General features: G+C 40.5%; 2 protein-coding genes across 4 annotated transcripts in view; one reads left to right on the top strand and one right to left on the bottom strand.

Moving 5' to 3' along the window:
* The window catches only part of nek2 (NIMA-related kinase 2), a 527,130-nt gene that overhangs the window by 167,490 nt on the left and 348,298 nt on the right, over window positions 1–11,342 (top strand). The window lies entirely within an intron of this gene.
* The window catches only part of ints7 (integrator complex subunit 7), a 132,643-nt gene that overhangs the window by 81,995 nt on the left and 39,306 nt on the right, over window positions 1–11,342 (bottom strand). The window lies entirely within an intron of this gene.

Below are 11,342 nucleotides of genomic sequence, written 5' to 3'. Positions count from 1 at the left end.
AAACAACTGCACCTCCCAGTCGCGAACCATTTCAACTCCCCCTCCCATTCCTCAGACGACATGTCCATCCTGGGCCTCCTGCAGTGCCACAACGATGCCACCTGAAGGTTGCAGGAACAGCAACTCATATTCCGCTTGGGAACTCTGCAGCCCAATGGTATCAATGTGGATTTCACAAGTTTCAAAATCTCCCCTCCCCCTACCGCATCCCAAAACCAGTCCAGCTCGTCCCTGCCTCCCTAACCTGTTCTTCCTCCCACCTATCCCCTCCTCCCACCTCAAGCCGCACCTCCATCTCCTACCGACCAACCTCATCCCGCCCCCTTGACCTGTCCGTCCTCCCTGGACTGACCTATCCCCTTCCTAACTCCCTACCTACACTCACCTTTACTGGCTCCATCCCCGCCTCTTCGACCTGTTTGTTTCCTCTCCACCTATCCTCTCCTCTATCCCTCTTCTATCCGCCTCCCACTCTCTCCCTATTTATTTCGGAACCCCCTTCCCCTCCCCGTTTTCTGATGAAGGGTCTAGGCCCGAAACGTCAGCCTCTCTGCTCCTATGATGCTGCTTGGCCTGCTGTGTTCATCCAGCCCTGCACCTTGTTGTCTCGGATTCTCCAGCATCTGCAGTTCCTACTATCTCTGCCTTCTATTGTTTATGTGGTTGTTCCTATAAATATATGGTGCTAATTAGCAAAACATTTCCCTCACCTGTCGAATGAAGAAATCCCCATGGATGAGAGAGACAACACCAAAGTTTGTAAACTTGAAAACATATTCCATTAGCCACATCATATGGCGAACTACCTGTTGGACAAACAAAAAGAAAATTCTATTAGCATGCAAACTACCAACATGAGAAAAAAGTCAATTGATTGAGAGCTACTGGAAATTCAACAAACAAGTATTGTTTGTAATAAAAGCTTTGAAGGTAGTCCCAGGGGGCTACTTAGGAAGGGTAAGCTAATTACCTAATCATAAGCACGAAAGCAACTTGCACACCTTGAAAAATAGTTAACTCTTTGCTCACCTCAAAGCCATTTATGGTCACATCAATGAATTCCAAATACAGTAACAAATCGAATTATAATCTGAATGTAAAGTCTTTGCTTCATTATTCTTTTGTATGCACACGAACACTGGCCCTTCATTCAATCACATCAGTTGATACCTTTGCTTTCTGTTCTTATTGTTCATAAAATACTTTCATTTTATCTTCAGATCTTTTTGTAGTGCCCACCCTTTGTTAATGTTGTCAGTCTATTTAACAGATAAAACTGGCAAGCTGACAAGAGGAGAATCCTGCTCAAGGAAGGATGGCTAAATAAACATTAACATTTTAAAAGTACAGTGTAGCTAAAGCAATGCTTCGGCTCAGAGTTCTGCTAATTGCCAAAAGATTCAAAGTCTTGAATTTTTGCAGTAAGTTCTTTAGCAGCCTAGTTATAATGCTTTGAAAATCTCAACTGCACTCATGTTAACTCCTTTGATAATAACTTTGTGATGACATGTTGTCACAATATACAATTTTTTTTAATGTATCATTTTAACCCGAAGAAGCATGCTGAGTGGGATATTTACACTTTTTTAAAAAAAAAGTGCTGCTAAACTTTGTCCCTTGGAACTTGAATTGCAGAAGGTGATGTTATATTGCAGTCTGAGTCACAACATTTAGGTTAGAGTTAGGGTCTGAAACCGTCAAGTGCAGACTTCAGGTAATTGTCTAGAGAAACTGCTTCTAAAGTATCAATGTGAAGATGTAACAACTCAGTAGTACTGCTGGACATTATATATATGAACGTCACTAAATGTGCATTCAAGACTCATCAAGAAGCACTTGCTCAGCAAAAAACCAGATCAGTGATGCTTAATTTAGGTTTTACCAGGGCCATTCAGTTCCTGAGCACATTACAGCATTGGTTCAAACAAAGATGAAAATAGCCGAAACCCAGAAGTGACGGGAGAGTGACTGCCTCTCTGCGAAGTCAGCATTTGACAAATCATGGCATCAAGGAGCTCTGGCAAAATTAGAGTTGACAGAAATCTGGGGGAAAACTCTCCACCAGTTGGTGTCATTGTTAGCATGACAGAAGATGGTTAGTTTGGTGGAGGCTAATCATCTCAGTCCCTGGATACCACCAATAGGAATTCCTCAGGGTAATGTTCTAGGCCCAAACAATTTCAATTGCTTCATCAATGAACTTTCCTCCATCACAAGATCAGAGTGGAAATTTTTGCTGATGATTGCACATGTTCAGCAGCATTCACAATTCTTCAGATAATAAAATAATCTGTGTCCACATGCAGGCAGGTCTTGTCAACACCTAGCCTTGGGTAATAACTGGCAAGTAACTTTCATACCACACGTGTGCCATACAATGATCATCTCAAACAAGAAGGAATCAGATCATTTTTCCAAGACATTCAATGGCATGGGCATTGCTGAATACTCCACCAGCGACATGCAGGGGGTTACTATTGACCAGAAACTGAACTGGACCAGAATATAAATACTATGGCTACAAGAGTTGGTCAGAGGTAGGAACTCCGAGCTAAATAGCCCACCTCATTTTTTCCCAGCGTCGGCTTACTATCTTCTAGTAAACACTAGTCAGGAGTGTGATGAAATGCTGTCCATTCGCCTGAACGGGAGCAACTCCAAAACATTATTGGGATTACAGATACATATTATGGACTGCGATAGAAAACAGAATATTTTGAATTGTTTGGATTCATTCCGGATTAAATAGAGTTTTAACACGGAGTTCAGTCGTCAGGTTTACGTGGGCTGTAGGCAACATGCTGATTACAGAAAACCAGATACCTTTAGATAAGCGGTCAAGCAAAGCTTTTTGGAAGATACAAAATGAGGTTTATTGCCTATAATTACTAGAAAACCTGATTCATAGAAACTATGGGGCCCTGCACTGATGGTTGCCTAGCAATCCTTTCTGGCCCTTGTATTTTGTTTCAAAAAAAAAAAAAATGAGAGCATCAAAAAGGAAGAGAAATCCTCCACAGTTTGCAGTGAAGACAGGCCGTTCTCTCTCTCAAAATCCTCGCTTAGTTAAAGTATTTGAGAACCTGACAGATTCCACTGCTCAGTTTCTTGACTACCTTGTAAATCCTGAAATGGTGAACTATGATCACTTTCCAAGAAAATGAAACAAGCTCGAATCCATCGAAAGAGAAACTTTGTTCGTAAGATCTTCCATCAATTTACATCTTTCAGCAATTTGATTTAGTCAACAAGAAAACAGTGGAACTTGAGAATTTATCAAACTTTCCCAGATCCATTGGCCCCAAAAATATTTTCTCATTTGCCCTTCTTTAAAATATCAGCACTTCAGAGTTATTTTGAAAGTGAATGTGCACTTGTTTTGGGATCAAAAGATTATGGTTCCAATTCTGGATTACTGTTGGTTGCTAATTAAAGTCAGAGTCATAGAGATATACAGCACAGAAGTAGACCCTTTGGTCCAACTCGTCCATGCTGACCAGATATCCAGTATAAATCTAGTCCCATTTGCCAGCATTTGGCCCATATCCTCCTAAACCCCTCCTATTCATATATCCATCCACATGGCTTTTAAATGTTGTAATCATACCAGGCTCCACCACTTCTTCTGGCAGCTCATTACATACATGCACCACCATCTTTGTGAAAAAGTTGCCCATTAGGTCCCTTTCATATCTTTCCCCTCTCACAATAAACCTATGCCCTCTAGTTTTGGACTCCCCCCACCCCAGGGAGAAGATCTTGCCTATTTACCCTATCCATTCCTCTCATGATTTTATAAACCTCTATAAGGTCACCTCTCAGCCTCCGACGCTCGAGGGAAAATAGCCCTGGCAGCACGGTGGCTCAGTGGTTAGCACTGCTGCCTCACAGTGCCAGGGACCTGGGTTCAATTCCACCCTCGGGCGACTGTCTGTGTGGAGTTTGCACATTCTCCCCATGTCTGCGTGGGTTTCCCCCGGGTACTCCAGTTTCCTCCCACAGTCCAAAGATGGGCTGGTTAGGTGGATTGGCCATGCTAAATTGCCCATAGCATTCAGGGATGTGTAGCTTAGGTGGGTTATAGGAGGATGGATCTGGGTGGGATGCTCTAAGGGTTGGTGTGGGCTTGGGTTTGTTGGGCCAAAGGGCCTGTTTTCACACTGTAGGGATTCTATGATGTTCAGCCTCTCCCTATAGCTCAAACCCTCAACATCCTCATAAATCTTTTCTGAACCCTTTCAAGTTTCACAACATCATTCCTACAGCAGGAAGACCAGAATTGGACGCAGTATTCCAATAGTGGCCTAACCAATGTCCTGTACAGCCACAACATGACTTCCCAAATCTTCTACTCAATGCACTGACCAATAAAGGTAAGCATACCAAACACCGCCTTCACTATCCTATCTACCTGCAACTCCACTTTCATGGAACTATGAACCTGCACTCCAAGATTTCTTTGTTCAGCAACACTCCTCAGGACCTTATCATTAAGTGTACATGTCCTGCCCTGATTTTCCTTTCCAAAATGCAGATCCTCACATTTATCTAAATTAAACACCATCTGCCACTCCTCGGCCCATTGGCTCATCTGATCACGATCCTGTTGTCATCTGAGGTAACCTTCTTCGCTGTCCACTGCGCCTTCAATTTTAGTGTCATCTGCAAACTTACTAACCATACCTCTTATGTTCACATCCAAATCATTTATATAAATGACGAAAAGCAGTGGACCCAGCACTGATCCTTGTGGCGTACCACTGGTCACAGGCCTCCAGTCTGAAAAGCAAACCTCCACCACCACCCTCTGTCTACATTGGCTCAAATGTAGAAGACAATGTATCCAAATAGCTCATTCTCCCTGTATTCCACTTGATCTAACCAGTCAACCAGTCTACCATGAGGAACCTTGTTGAATACCTTACTGAAGGCCATATAGTTCACATCCATTGCTCTGCCCTGATCAATCCTCTTTGTTACTGTTTCAAAAAGCTTGATCAAGTTAGGTTAGCTTTGCCTTTTCTTTAGAAATATGTTTTGTTTTACAATAAATGGATTATCTCGGAGTTCATTAAAGAAACCTAGTGAAAGAATTTTTTATTCTTAATAAAAGGAAACAATTGGCCATTTTGATGACTGAATCAAATTCAACTTGCAGCACTGCTGCAGCACAAGGGAGCCTCTGAAAAGACCACATTCTTCCTCAACCAAGGATTCCCCAGCTCCGTTGTCGACAGGGCCCTCAATCGGGTCCGACAAGTTCTGAGGAAGGGTCACCGGACCCGAAACGTTAACTCTGTTTTCTCCTCCACAGATGCTGCCAGACCTGCTGAGCTTTTCCAGAAACTTTGTTTTTGTTCCTTGCAGCACTGAAGGGTTTTAGTAACAGCACATTCCTCCTGTCCAGTCATAATGCAAGAAAACCTAAATATCTCCCCTTAAAATTCAATGGCTTCATCATTGCTAAATTCCCCACCATCACTACCACAGGGCTTACCATTGACTAGAAACTGAATTAGATCAGCCATAAAAATACTGTGGTTATAACTGCAGGTCAGAGGCTTGGAATTCTGAAGTAAATAATCCACCCCTGCCTTCCCATATCTTGTCAACCATCTACAAAGCACAAATCAGGAATGTGATGGGGTACTCTCCACTTACCTGAATGGCTGAAGTTCCAATAGCATGCAAGAAGCTTGAGACTATCTAGGACAAGCAGCCTGCTTGATTAATATCCCATCCACCAACTCCAACATTCACTCCCTTCACCATGAATGCACAATGGTAAGTGCGTACCACCTACAAAATAAACTGCATTAACTCACCAAGGCGCCTTCAACAACACATTCCAAACCCACAACCTCTACAACCTAGAAGGACAAGGGCAGCAGATACATCAGCACATCACCTTGTGCAAGCTCCCTTACAAGCCATATACCATCCTGAATTGGAAATATAAACAGCATTCTATCATCACCACTGGATGCAATCATGGATTTGTCTTCCTAAAACAGCAGGTACGCCACTCTCCATGCAGCACAACAGTTCAAGATAGCAGTTTACCACCATTTAATCAAGAAAAATTACAGATAAATGCTGGTTTAAGCCAGCAACCCCCACATCCCATGAACAAACATGATTTTAAAAAAATTAAATCACCATGAGATTAGTTGGACTTTGTCACATTTGCTGTCGTGGGAGTTTGCTGCATGCAAATTGTTTGCTACATTTTCTCCATTAGAATGACGACAGTACCTCAAAAATACCTCCTACATCAGTCTGTAACCTGCTCCTGAAGGCATGAAAGGCAATACATAAATGCAGCCATTTTTTCTTTCTTACTTGTAAAGGACAACTTTTTTTCTTTAAAATTATATTCACTCTACAAGGAATTCTAATTATTTTCTTAATCCCTGGAAATAACATGAAATCCAATAGTAGGAGGAAATAACCGATTTTAGTTAATGTATCCAGTCAATGATTCCAAGTAGCAACCTCAACCATTTACTGAAATGAGAAACCCTCAGGACAAGCAAATTTGTCTGTCACAGTAAAGAACTTTACAGATCTCTTATTGTAGCTTGCTGCAATGTCAATATAGTGTAAAAAGCCAAGTATGTTTTACAGCAATAAACTGCAAGTTAAGAAGATTAAGTGTTTTGTTATCAACATTGTGTTCAGATTGTTTTTTTATTAAAAAGAGGTCCATCAATTAATATTTCATTAATTCAATAATTAATAGAATCTTACATTGTTCAGGCAAGGTGGTGAAAATCAATGTATTCACTTATAAATGCTGGTAACATTCGCTGGAAATAATACGTTCAGACAATAATTTGATGAAAACCGGTCACAGTTTGGAATTTGAACATCAGCATGGCACAATATAAACTAAAACTGCAATTAGGTCAGTTGCAATGTATCTGTCAGCTCAGTAGCCATCAAAAATACTTCCATTTTCAAATTATTGTCTATGGGCTATCAGAACAAGGTTCTTACATAGTCATTCTATCATGCATTTACATGACAGCGAAGCAACTAAATAGTTCAGTGAAGAGACAAGCTCATATGCTTTTCTTCAAGACCCACTAATGCATATAATACCCTGACTGACTAGTCACTAAATTAGTAAATTCATCTAGCTAGTTGCTAAGTTACCAGGGATCCTGCATGTACATCACCAAATTACGACATATAAAAAATACTCCAAATCTTGATATAAACTGACAAAGCAGCCTTTTAAAGTAGTAAACTTAATACAAAATTACAATAAATTGTATTAATATAGTCTTCTTAAATGTAGAAAAATGAGCCAAGGAAAACAAATGTAAAAAGGAATGGATGCAAGGATACAATAGAAGAATTAATACAGATTACTAAAATTATGACCAAAACGATGGAATAAGTAGACACTGCATTCACAACTTGATTACCCTTTGGTCTCATATTCAATATTTTTTCGCAGACCTTAGGCGCATTACTCTTACCAGACTCTGTTTTAGAAAGCACAAATTAGTAACAGATGCACAAAAATTCACATCGAAGGTGGAAAACTGGCAAGCTGTGAGGGAAAGCAATTCACGGAGCAAGGCATTCACACATTTGGCTAAGTAATTTACTTGTGGAGATTGATATAAACTACTTTAAAATTTCACCTTTGCTCTTCAGAATGACCCAGCAACACTACGATATAGAGTAAACATGAAATGCAAGGAGGATGCATGCTTTAATTATTATTTGCCATGCAATGTAGTACAAAGGACAACATAAGTTGTATTTTTAAACAGTATACCTCTTCAAATAACATACACAATACTGGTAGTGGCATAATTCTGGTAAGCAGTGAATTCATTTTGGCTGGACACATTAAATATGTGAACTAGAATCAATAAACAATACTCAAAAGATATCCACTGTGTCTACTTTGGACTTGTACGCAAAGACAAACTGTCAGAAGATTGCAGACCCTACCGTTCCTTTGTCTTGAAGGCACATCATGAGGGTGCAGACATCACCTGTTGCCTGATGATTCACTAAGACCATGGCTTCATCTTCAGTAATTGCTTTTACATCATCTCCCCATTCAACCACTAGAAAAGAAAAAGCATTTGTAGCAAGATTCCACCATCCAGTATAAATACAACTTCCTATCACAACCATAGAAACAACACAAAATTGTCAGAGGAGTTATATGATACATGCTACCTCCCAAGAGGCTTCACAAGAGCCCTAGCAAAAAATAAACTTTACATCAAGCCGCAGATCGGTTACCCATAAGTTTGAACAAATGCTTTTGGACTTTAAGGATCTTCGTAAAAGGAGACAGGAAAAGATTTGGAAAGGAATTCAGGAGCTTAAGGCCAAGGCAGCTTGCCGACTCAGCAGAACAAATAAAACTGGGATACACAAGGCCGAAAGTAGAGGAACATGCATCTTGAAGGATTGGAAGTCTAGAAAAGTGATAGAAAGGGGCAAGGCTGTGGGAGCATTTTAAAAAAAGGTTGATATTTTTAAAACAGGATGCTGCTGACGCAGAAGCTAACATATACTAATGATGGTGAACAGTAGTTAGGGAGTTAGTACTAGCAACAGAGTTCTGGTTGACATCAGGTTTACACAGGGCAGAACATGGGAGTCTGGCAAGGGCATACAGGAAAAGTCCAGTTCAGAGGTAGCACAGGCATAGATGAAAGTTTCAACAACAATGAGTTGAAATTGGTGGGGTCACGTAACATGACAGTGGAAAAAGTGTGTTTTTAAGATCATGAGAGGGATACGTGGTGAAAGCTCATCTTGGGGCTATGATGGCATCAAAGTTGTGAGCAACTTCAGTCAACTGCAAGGTAGAGGATCATAGTTGGTGGCTCGGTATGGAGTTAGTGACGTGGTGAAAACAATGGCTTTAGTCTTCCCAGTATTTAGCTCAAGGAAATTCGTGCAGTACTAAATGTCAGAAAAGCAATTTAACTTATAGACAGAGAGGGATCAAAAGAAGTTTTACTGAGATATGCTGAAATGTTGTCAGGCTTGGACTGATAAGTACTAAATGTCAGGCAATGATCATCTCCAGTAAGAGAGAATCTAAACATTAATCTAACTGTTGCCACTGGAAATTCAGTGCCATTTCCATTGCTGAAATCCCCACTAACATCCTTCTGGGGGTTACATTGACCAGAAACTGAACTAGGCAAGCCATGTAAATACCATGGCTGCAAGAGAAGATCAAGCACTATGAATTCTGTTGCATGCAACTCATTTCTTGTCTCCTTAATGCCTGTACCTTATATACAAGCACAGATCAGCAATGTGATGGAACAATCTTAATTTTCTTGGATGAGGGCAGCTCCAACAACACTTGGAAGTCTGACATTATCCAAAATTGCATTATCTTCAACATCCATTCCCTTCATCACTGAAACAGTGACAGCAGTGCCCACAATCTACAAGATGCAATGGAATAGCTCACCATGGTTCATTTGACTGCACAGTCCAAACCTGCAACTTTTAGCACCTAGAAGGACATGGGTAGCAAGATGCATGAGAACACCACAGTCTGCAAGTTCCCCTCCCAGCCACACACCATCCTGACTTGGAACAGTATCACCGCTCCTTCAATGCCACTGCGTCAAAATCCCTGGAACTCCATTCCTAACAAACATTGTGGATGTCCCTACACCCAAAGGACTGTAGCACTTCAAGACGGCAGTGCATTATGACCAATTCCAATTAGAGATGGGCAATAAATGCTGGCCTAGCCAATGATGCTCACATTCTATGAACGAATAAAGTGCAGAAACAAACTGATGTTGCTGAAGGGAGCCATGTAGATGCAGTAGAAACCTTATTATCACCAGCAGTTCATAAAACAAAATGAAACTTGCAACAACACACAAAATGTAAAAAAATTTTCACGGTAGAGAAGGGATACATAACTAAATCTAGAAGTTCAATGTGCCACCACGATTTTATGTGCTAACTTCATTTAAGTGTCAGCTGGAAGCCAGTCAGTAACAATCTTGTGTCTGAATCAGAAGATTGTGGGTTCAAGTCTCACTCCTTGACTAAAGCATAAGAAAAATCTAGGCTGGCATTCTCGTGCAATACTGAGAGGGGGCTGCATTTTTGGGGGTCAAATCTTTTAGCTGAGATGCTAAACCCAAGGTCGCATCAGCTCTCTCAGCTGGACATGAGAGATCCAAGGGCACTACTTCGTAGGACAGCAGCAGTTATCCCCAGGGTCCTAATCAGTATTTATCACTCAATCAACATGAAAAAAATGATTATCTAATTATTATTACTGAATGTGGGAGGTTGCTGCACTTCCTATGACAGTGACTACGTTTCATAAATGCTTCATTGCTGCATAGTGATATGAGGAAGGCTTTATATTAATGCCAATCTCACATCATTCTTCCTTGTCCCAATCCACCATATTAAAATTCATGTGTGCTTTTCACACAAAAAAAGTTAGTCATTTTTCTGAGCTGACATCTCATTCAAAAGATGGCATCTTTATCAATGCAGCACTCCTTCAGTATTGTACTAAGGTGTTAATCCAAGTTATGTGCTCAGGTCTCTGCAGTAGGGTTTGAAGCTAACATCTGCCTCAGCCAAGAATGTTACCACTAAGCCATGGCTAATAAAATTGGGCAAGTTAGTTGCGAGATATTCCAAAACCGCTTGTCCTGTCCTTCACTAAATCAAATAAACTGGAGACAGGTGTGAAAAGAGATGATAATCAAGCTAATTCTACTTCAATATGATTAATAGGTTGGTCACAATGTTAGCCATTATAATTCTACTTAGTCACTCAAGGACATTGTTTGGGGGGCTGGGGGTGGTGGTGGTGGTGGTGGTTGGCAGGAAAACAAGAAACATGCCAGATGTTTATAACGTTTAACATAACATTCTGGACAAAAATGATTTCACATCAAAGATTCGTGAATAGTCAACATCCAAAATCAAATGAAACATATTATGTACATTAAGAAATTACAATTTATACATGACAATAGTGTGTGTAATGCTAAATTATAATGTGGAATTTAATCCAATTGCCACAAGAGGGTAATAGTTGCTCCTCCATTGCTCTGGCTTGCATCTAAGCCATACCAGCTGAAGCATGAGCACAGGATACACAATGCGCAGTGATATGATTTAGAAGAGGAATGATTTAAATGAAGACTTAAAATGATGTACTGAATATGTTTCTGGTTAAAAATATAGAACAGCTATTATAAGTATAAATGAGCAATAATACTGTGGTGCAGTTAGTCTCTCTTATTTAGAATCAGAGTTACATAGGAACAGAAACAGACCCTTCGGCTCAAATCATCCATACT

This window comes from Rhincodon typus, chromosome 9, assembly GCF_021869965.1.
Source record: "Rhincodon typus isolate 14 chromosome 9, sRhiTyp1.1, whole genome shotgun sequence".
NCBI lineage: Eukaryota > Metazoa > Chordata > Chondrichthyes > Orectolobiformes > Rhincodontidae > Rhincodon > Rhincodon typus.
Note: the sequence above shows the minus strand (reverse complement) of the source record. Positions and strands in the feature narration are given on the sequence as shown.